The sequence below is a fragment of the Hippocampus zosterae genome, chromosome 15 (genome assembly GCF_025434085.1).
Source record: "Hippocampus zosterae strain Florida chromosome 15, ASM2543408v3, whole genome shotgun sequence".
Lineage (NCBI taxonomy): Eukaryota > Metazoa > Chordata > Actinopteri > Syngnathiformes > Syngnathidae > Hippocampus > Hippocampus zosterae.
In genome coordinates, this window is record NC_067465.1 from 1,603,918 (window position 1) to 1,614,027 (window position 10,110).

The window sequence follows — 10,110 nt, forward strand, 5'->3', positions numbered from 1 at the left end:
AATCACCTGCCTGTTTGTCAAGTACACCAAAGCTGCAATTCAGCCATAATACACCCCCCAACCCCCCCCCCCCACCCCCACCCCCACAGCGTACAATTTTCAGTTCAGCTCAAATCGCTACGTTTTGATTGATTTTACCGGACCCTGGCTCAAGTGGCCGTTGACACAAAACACCGCAATTGAAATAAATCAACGGAACGCATCGTCGTCTCAACTGCTGCGCCGCAAAACGCGACAGACAACGGGTGGGAAGAAGAGACGTCAAGGGATGCTTTTTTTTTTTTTTTTTACGGGTGCCGCGTTCTTTTTTCCTCCATCACTAGTGGCAACATGAGCAGCCCGCGGAGGGAAGCTCGAGCCGCTCAACGCGGCTGCGTCAAAAGCGTGGAGGAGATATCAGAAGACAGGCCAGTATCACATTCGTGTCTCAGCGCAAAGTGTCCAGGAGCTTCCATGAACCCTGGTCGGGAAATCCCGGAGGAAATCATCAGTCATCTCATCAGGAACATTCCCAGACGCATAAACGTTACACAGCCACATTTGCAGTTGTCTGGAGGAAATTGACTAAAATGGGATGAGACGGTGATCGCATTTTTCCTTTATGGAGCAGGATTCTAAATCCAGTTTTCAGAAGGTGCATGTTGAGGGGGGGTCAGTTAGGTCATTTTGTTGTCAACAAATGACTCGATGTAATCGCTCAGTGAGCGATTACAGTTCAAGTGTTCCCTTTATTTCGGAAACTTTTTTTTTTTTCATTCGCAGCGACGTAAACCTCAGGACGGGAGGATTTTAAGTTGGCCGAGGAATGCAGTACACTCTATCGTGTCGTTTCAGTTCATCTCTGTGCCCAAATCTCCTTGACAGTGTTTACAAAAGCAAAAAAAAAAAGAAAAACAAGTTGTGTTCAAGTGCCATGATGACCATTTTAGTCAGCGGCGCCGCCACCGCTGACTGAAATCGTACTTATTGCAGTATGCTACGTGAGATATAAGCCTTTGACCTTACACGCTGAATGTTTTTTTTCTGTTCCGCGCGTTGGGCCTGCGCTGTCGACGCGCAGCTGCAGCCATGCGAGCGACGGCGTTGAAAACTGTAGATATGTGTACAGACACTTTCTCAATGCGCTTTATCATGACGCAAAGTGTGGATGCGAAATGGAAATGGACTGAAAGGCTGTGAGGGACTATGGCAAGTCACGTTTTGTGTCATATCTGTCATTAGTTTTTGGGGGGTGGGGGGTTGTTTTGTTTTTTTGTCTCGTGGTTGTCACTCTGTTTGCCTATCAACTGCCGGATTGAAGGATTTTAAAGATATGTGTTTGCTTCCCGCCTGGGAGAGAAATTGTTTTTATTGGCATTATGCTGCTTAGTAACAGAGAAGCACAAAGACTTTTTTTTTTTTTTTGCAATTCCAAAATTGTAACAATTGTAAATAATGTTAACAATCACCTGGTAGGCACACTTGTTTGGTTTTGGGGGTCTTTCCCAAGACAGAGAGGTGTGATTGAAGTGTGAGGGTTTTATTTGATTTGATTTGATTTGATTTGAATTCTTCTTCTGTGCCGACGCTGTGAATAAGATGGATGTAAAGTATCTCTGTGACTTTGGCTGAACGCCGACTTCGGCCCTTTCCTGTTGTTATGAGTAGAGATGCAGGCCCGATCTCAGCCAGAACTGAGAACATACCGTATGCCTGCCTTCCGAGTTTTTTTTTCAGTTGTTCAAATACTTCTGTGGTAATGACCATCAATCTTTGGAGTACTGCTATTAAATGTAAATATAATCATGTACTGCTATTGTGTTGCGATTGGTGCTGAATGCACGCATAACCTACATGTGAAGTGTCTTATCTTTAAATGCCACCCCGGCATTCGATTTGTACATCTTGGCGGTTTTAAACCATAATGTCATATATTATTTTCTCTTCATCTCGGTGGCGAAAACATCAGTTAAGAGGCAGCTGATTTCTCAGGGTCTGCAGTTCCTTTCTTCAGCGCAAGAGGGTGCTAGATGCCGTCTGAGCAGACGCTGGGTAACAACAAACTCAAGAGAGAGTGAGTAAAATGACACGTTTAACAAGCAATTGGACATGCGATGCAATCGCATCTTTTCAATCAATCAACACATTTTCCAACTCAAACTGTTTTTTTTTTTGTCGTCATGCCCATCGTGCATTCACATGAGATCGAAGGCCAGCGTGTGGACAGGGACTTGCCGTGGCCACTTTAGAGCGCCTCATTGCTGTGGTTTGGACAAGCCCTACCATGAAACAGTGAGAAATATTACAGCCAACAATTATTATAGCGTTAAGGACTGGGGGGTGAGGGGGGGGGGGGGGTTAGTACATAACATAGGCTTCTAAAAAAAACCCACATGCAATAAAAAATCAAATCTATTAATCACCAAACACGCCCAAGGTAAATAACCTGTGATCGCATCTCATTGATTGGAGGTGTTCAAAGTCCATCCCGCTGGCCATTTGGCACTCATTGCACTTTTTATTGCATGTGTATCAATGTCACATTTACAAGAAAGGGTGCAACAAAGTCAATCTTCTCAGAAAGACAAGCCCCAAGTCCAAAAAAAAAAAACCCACTTACGGCATATCATCCCTTCCGAATAACAAGATTGTGAGGAGAACCGGGTCAGCAATTAGTTCTTTCCACAGGGAAGGAAAAATAAAATAAAATCACACAACTGATGATTTCATCCGGGATGTTTACGGCCGCCAGGTCAGCTGGGAAAAAGGCTCCGTTTCATCCGTGACCCACAATGAGGATGAGCGGAATATAAAACGGATGGATTGATGTTACCTGAAAAGTAAACCTGCATATAGCCTCGAGCCACGGATGAAGAAAAGTACGGCTATGAAAGAAATATTTGTGAGGGGCAGCACAGGAGCTCATCTGTAAGAAACATTGCTGTCGACACAGCAGTAAATACTTGAAAGAAGCATCGGGCCGGTCGTGGCTTCCTGCCACGAGAGATTTTCTTCCACATGAAGATTCTTGTCGTTTAGCAAAGGGGGGAAAAGATTGCTTGCCAAATGGCAAGGCCCACAAGAATAGTGAGGGTGGAAATTTGGAGACCGAAGGAAAAAAAAAAGAAAAATCCAAGGGGAGGGTCGTTTGGCAGGCAATAGAGAATCGTTTAAGAATGCACGAGATGAAAAGGGATGACGGAGCAGAAAGTTTTGAAGAATTGAATTGCCCCTTAAAGGGGCGGTTGGCAGTGTTAAAACTGTTAAAACTGGCGGTGTTGGCAACGCGGCCACTCGCCGAGAGGTTTTCAACTGGGTCGCGCTCATTTTCTGGCCGCTAGTTGCCTCACTCAAACTGCGTGTTGCTATTAGCGCTGGCGTTAGCGTTTAGCAATGAGGCTCGTTTAGCATCGAGGCGGCGGGCAATTTCTCCGCCAAATATATGCAGATTATGTCATTTCAATACGCGCAGCAAGACACGTTCGGCTTGGCATCTCAGTTCACGACTCATTTCTGTTTCACATTGTTTACTCCATTTGCACTGGTTAGCGTCACGCCAAAGCCGCTCAGTCCCTCGGTGAATACGACCCTGAATGTTAGCCGTGTGAAATTCTATCATTTGGTCAATGTACAATCTATATATATATATTGCGCGTCGTCCCGCACGCGGTCTGTCCTTCCGTCTGTCCCTTTTCAAAACGTACCTACTTCACCGCGCCGCTGCACGCCGCCACTGTACCGCTCAGGCAGTGGCTCACTACGATCGCGCGGGCATCTTAGCGAAAAAATGTTGTCTACCCACAAGCATTGCAATGAAATTGTTAGTTATTTAGTAGAGCTAAACATCTCTTTATTTTCGCGATAAGCAATGAAGATGAACAAAAAGTTGAACCAAGCAACAACACTTTTGTGGGCCGAAGGCCCACCTTACCAGCCTTCCGCAGGAACTAGCTGATGAGCCGCCCGGAGGGCGGCGGACCAGCTAGTCACTTATAAGTCAAAAAGAGGTCATTTAACGGTCATGGGAAAATGTTTCCATGTCACTTCTGAATCCTGGTGGCTGCCTGAGGAGGGGGTGGGGGGGAGGCCCCTCAACTCCAATATCCACCATTGTTTTTTCCTCACTAATCATATCACTCGTGTACTACTGACAGGTTATATTGAGAGTTTTAAGTAAAATAAGAAAAATATATTTTTTTCCACGCCCCGCCCCTTTAACTTTCAGCTCATTGCAAGTATTTGTAAACTGATATGGCGTATGTGTTTTTGTGTTTGTGTGTGTGTGTGTCAGGAACGTTTTACGATACTTGACCTTTCAGTCTCTGTCTTCACTAGTTCTAATTGAACTTGAAGGGGTCAAAATTTGTTCAAACAGCGAGGAGCCAGGGAGGTAAAATATACCCTGAAGTCTGTCGTTAATCCTGCCTACTTAATCCCGCAGACGTCGTCTACGCTACAACGGCCACGAAATTCAAGCTTTGCTCTATAAGAAGCACAGGAAATATGAGATTAGATCATGTTTATGAGTAATCATAGCCTGTATTTTGTGCCTTTAGAGCATTTCTGATTTTATTAAAAGCTGCTTTACGCTGCCAAGATGTAATTTCTCCGCCCCCCCCCCTACTCCCCAATGAAGAATTAAAAAAAAAAAAATCCAATATTCCACAGGATGAGTGGAGGTTTAATATTACAAATGCAGCCCGTCTTTATTAATTTGCTGAAAGCCGCTGGAGGCTCTTCCTGTTTGTGTAAAGATATTTCCCATCTCTGTGCAGATCTCGTACTTCATTGTGGATATATTTGTCTGCTCGTCTCGGTCGACCTTTAATTGTGTTGCATCCTTCCGCTCATCTCCAGTTTGCCCCCCCCCCCCCCCCCCTCGGTCTGCTTCTGCCTGATTTCCATTCCTGGCTGCCTGTACTGTTTGAAAGTGCCCTTTACACGTCAGGCAGAGATGGTGGATGGTGGGGGCTGGAGGAGGGGTGAGTTGGAGCGGGGGGGGGGGGGGTGTTCTATTGCTGTAACTAGGTCAGCAAAGACACACCCATCTGTCCCCCCTGACCACCTTCTCGATACTCCCCCGTTGTGACGCAATGCAGACTTTCCACGCAGACCATTTCTTTCTGTCTTATTAGCATCAGCAGGCGTCCACTTGACGAAAGGCCTATTTGAGTATTCGGGTTAGATGAGTCAGCGACACATTCATTTGATAGTTTCATTCTTAAAATCCAGTGGTGGATTGCATAATATTTTTCAATCCATGGGGGGGGGGGGGGGTCAATCTGCATTTGTCAATCTGAAAAATCCAGTTGGAGAAATGGACTTGAAACGTGTGCGGATAGTAACGTTGGTACCAATGTATCTCTCTTTGTATCTCTCTTATGGCCAAAAAAAGGTCCAAAGGTGTCATGATGTTGTCGATTGTAGCGCGCAAGCCCACTGTACAACCTTTTCATCCGAACGAGAGTAAAAAGAAGCAAAAGAAAGGAAATAATGACACCGTGTAGTGCCGTTTTTCAACCGCATAACAAGCTTGTGACTTGTGACTTGTCATGTGTCCCCGCGGTCCTCTGATCAAAAAGGCCCGAGAGTCATACAATATGCACGATCTGGAGCAAACTCCAACTATTACGTAAGGCCGCCCTGCCGTATCTCAACGCCGACACTAGATGTCTCTGCGAAGGCCTGCGCCGCTATGAGTCATCCTGGGCCCGATTGCACAGGAACTGACCTAATCAAATCTCACCCATGCCCGATTCTCAAATGCAGTGTTTCTGTGTGGATTAACACCAAATCTAGGGTGCTACGTGCAAGATTTCTCCAATGACGAACAAAAGGCGTGGGCGGCGAATGCGATTAACCTGACGAAGCGCAAATATATGGAGAAATATATGCGGTTCAAAACGGGTGATTCATACGGGAAAACGCTGTCATTGTTTCAAAAGACTCATCCAGTGGCTCCACTCTTCCATGATTAGATAATGTAGGGCTGCAGAGGCTTAAACAAACATACTACTCTGGCCCTGAAGGAAATTAAAATGACGTAGGGAGTCAAGAGAGCATGAGGGCGGATAAAAGAAATATGAAAAGGGGGGGGGGGGGGTCGGATTGGCCAGCAGACAGTATGGACAGTGCAGGAAGGCTCCAGAAGGATGTAGGTCATTGGGCTAAAACATGAAGGAAGCAGAAAGTATTTCCTTGGGGGCGGGGGGGTCTGCAAGATACTGGACTTCTTGTTTCCACCTCGCTACACTCGATGGCCTTGGATACAAAATACAAACAAATATCACAACAGCGTCGATGTGCACGGAAGGGGCGGGGAAGGGAGGGGGTGTAACTGGGTCAGATTCACATAGCAAAGCACACCGAAACACACCAGGGATGAAAACAATCCCGTTGCCACGGAAACCCACTTCTTACGCACTTATTTGCATGGCATATATTTGCATGCGCGCTTGTGTACACACAGGAAAAACAGCTCGACCTCATATCGCTGCATTATGAGCGGGTAGGGACTCCAATTGCCCAAGCACATTTCATTTTCAGTTCATGCACTACCTCATTTTGAGGCTTAGGCACCGATCGCTGTGTCAACACGAGCCACGGCCTTGCTATTCAAGTCAATGTGGGAGTGGAAAAAGAACAAAACCAGAGATGGACCGAGTGACAAAGGTAGAAATATGTCGATGACGGCGGTTGTCGAGACATGTCTGGGCATACTGCGCAAATGTAAACGTGCGTGACGGCGTCTGCGCGAAGCATCGCTAATGGAACAGAACCGTGGCCACGAGTACGGATTTCGAAGGGAGTACGTCATCACAAGTGCTCTTCATTTAAACAGCGATGAACTACATGTTCATGAAAGACCCTGAAAAGGGGATTCAGAGATTGATTCTAAATAGATTACACATGTTTGGAGGCAAACGGTTCAATGACTGAGGACTTTGTAGTACTCAAGTGTGGACATGAAGCTTTAAACAGTTTTTCACCATGTGACGCACTTTTCTATCTGGTTAATGTCAGCGCTACCCCATTATCAGAATCAGAATCAGAATCAGAATCATCTTTATTGGCCAAGTATGTAGAACACACAAGGAATTTGTCTCCGGTATAACACGCTGCACTAGTATCATCGTAAACAATATAAAATTATATAAGAACTTAAGCGCCTTTGTTCCCATCAGCAGTTATTCGGCGCGATTGTTAGCTAGCTAACAATCTGCTAGCTAAAGCTAGCTAAAATGCGTTTTTGGTCTGTAAGCACAGCTAGCTAACAGTACGTCAGTTAGCTAGCTAACAGAACGTCAGTTAGCTAGCTAACAGATTGTTAGCGCATTGTTAGCTAGCTAACATATAGCTAACAATGCGCTAACAATCTGTTAGCTAGCTAACTGACGTACTGTTAGCTAGCTGTGCTTACAGACCAAAAACGCATTTTCCCTTTGAACAGTCCAACGGCGTGACGCTCGCGTCGCACAGAGAACAACCCGAGAACGAGGAAGGGGAGAAAAACAAAAGTCCAGCATGACGGCCATCATATAGACCCGTGTTTTAATCCGGTGTGAACGCTTTAGAGTGCCTCGGCACTCCGTAACATCAGGTCAAGGACAATATAAAAAAAAATGTAATTAATATGTTTGCTCTCCTCCCAGCGATCCATCTTATTCGGAGTGGGGGGTTGTATTTGCTCAATGAGATAAACTCTACCTATTGACCTGCGCCTCAACTCCAATTTTAGTGACACGGTGCAGGCTTTTGATCACACGCTGAAGCTGCAACACTGTCTGACAAGAGAAGATGACAAAAGTGTGCGGAGAGAAACAGTACAATGATTTGTAAAAGCTATAAAAGAAGGAGCAAATAAAACATGAGGTGCGGCGAGTGACACACTGACCTATTGACAGAGCAAAGAGCACAACCGCAGTAGGCAGGAAGGGGAATGTTTTTAAAGTTAACGGCACCTTCAGAGAGGAGAAGATGAGGAGATTTAGAAAATGACAATGAGGAAAATTAGCATTATGCTAATTAGAAAATGAGGATTATGCTACGGGGTAGGGCGGACTTTTGACATAAGTCAAAATACGTTTGACACAGTCCGCTCCCTGTTTACATGACTAAACATGTAGCTGTGAATAGTGTTGATTCAAATAGATGCGCTTTTTATAAACCCCCCCCCCCCCATATCAAATCACGCGCAGCCAATCAGTTACAATCCAACCATCATCCCTACAAAGTCACTTTGATGTGAGCAAGGCTTTTAAATTCGATTCCGCAGAGTCACAAGGCTCAAGGAGACGTCGACGCCACAAAGAAGCAGACGTGGTGTTTTAAAAATAAACTGCAGCATGTACAACACACTGGTGGATCTGATTTGTTCAAATTAGCATAACGTAGCTGGATCATACAGTGGGCCCAGGTGTTGGGTAGGGGGGGGGGCCTCTTTCCGAGCCAGTCGGATCATTTCAGTGGGGATGGCGGATCACGCGGCTATTGCGTGGTTTCCTCCTAGCCAGGCTCCCCCGGACTGGGGGTGCCCGCACATTCCTCTTGGTGCGACAGAGCCTGCCCCCCCCCCCCTCATTTGCGCCCGTACTGCAACTCTCACATTGGATTTTCAACGGCGAAGTGTTTGAATGCGCATCTGTTTGTTGTGACAAGACATGATGTTGAACACTCATGCACGTTGGTATTTTCACCGTCCTCCCCCATCCATGCTGGCCTCTTGTTAAGACAGCCCGCCGGCACCCCCCCCCCCCCCCCCAAAGCTTTCTTGGCTCTTGTACCACCTTACTTTCTCATCGGGCAACAAAATGTCTGCCTTGCAAAAGCCACCTCATCTTCTCTCTCTCTCTCTCTCTGTCTGTCTAAGCAATCTGCACAGCGGTTACATAAGCACTAAGGTCAAAGTGTCACTGCTGTTGTCAAGGGAGACATAGAACAGAGGGGCTTTAGAGCGGTTGTGAGCGCGGGGCGAGAGTAAAACGAGGGGGTTGGGGGGGGGGTTGACTGCAGCACGGGCTTGAGCAGCAGTGACTGGCACACACGCTGGAGAATGAAAATGTGCGACATATTAGCTGTGGAGTGAAAGGATGAAAAGGATTACTAAAAGGGGAATGAATGTGTGTGTGTGTGTGTGTGTGTGTGTGTGTGTGTGTGTGAGAGAGAGAGAAAGAAGCCATGACTGCCGCTGCTCTACTAACCTAGTTTGAATAATCTCTGCCTTCATGCTGTTTCATAACACTGCTGCCAGAGCATTGCATCATAACCCCCCCCCCCCACACACACACACACACACACACACATCACCACTATGGGGGCGTCCGTCTTACGCACATGTTTATAATATCATTCCATTGGAATTCGATGTACGTGATTGCAATCGAAAAAAATAGACAAAGAAAAGAAAAAAAAGAAGTCATTATAATCTTGTGCGCCACACCACCCATCTGCGCTTGACGACCGTCGTGCAAAATTCTCGGGTATAGCATGAATCGAAAACATCATGACGCATTCAGAAATGAAGCAAAACAGGAACCGAGCAGAAAACTCCACAAGGTCTCCATGGAGCATACGTTGACATATCTGTGAACGATTATTGCGGGGAAAACCCACATGATGTGACCTTCTTGTGCTGACAGAATTCATTCGTGTCAAACAGATGAAATAAAAATCGGGGAGTTGTAGACATATTTTGGAAGTTTGACTCGATTGCAGAAGTACCAATGGCAATTCAGTACGGTAGTCGTTCAATCGTCTCCGCATTGTTCCCTATAGATGCCTGGCTGGCATCCTCCAGTTTGCAATTTGTGCAGTACTCTTTTAATCCAGAGCACACGCAAATATACTCACTGGCCGTGGTGCACGTGCAAAAGGTGATAATCTGTTAAAAAGATCATTTTAAGTTTTGTTGGACATTGTCGGTTGGACGAATGAAACAAATGTCCAGATTGCTGATAAATGTGATTGAAGGCAGCTGTCAAAGTTCAATACAATCAAAGTGCATATGATCACATATAAATCATTTCAACAATATTTATTGTGCCTGAATTTGCCTTCTACTTCCTTTTTGTATAATTATTTCTTTGAGGTGACATTAAGAGGCAATATTTAAATTTGGCATTTTCCTATTTT